Raw genomic sequence first — 239 nt, forward strand, 5'->3', positions numbered from 1 at the left:
CATGCTGAGTTTCTGGACTTTTTTGGTTTTTTTTTTCATGAGATTAATTTTTAAAGCCAAAGGTTTGTCTTCTGTTGAAAATGTTGTAAAACAAGTGTTCTGAACTGGTTCTGTACTAAAATTGGATGGAGTGAAAGCCAAGTATCAAAGGAATTTCAAAAAGGGCTCTTATGAAGGCAGTAGCTTTCCATTTCAGATACTGTCAATTGCTTCCACTACAATGTCTCTTCTTCTTTTTA

Source organism: Pezoporus occidentalis, unplaced genomic scaffold (genome assembly GCF_034315485.1).
Source record: "Pezoporus occidentalis ecotype Australia unplaced genomic scaffold, CSIRO_AGI_Poc_V1 ctg143, whole genome shotgun sequence".
Lineage (NCBI taxonomy): Eukaryota > Metazoa > Chordata > Aves > Psittaciformes > Psittacidae > Pezoporus > Pezoporus occidentalis.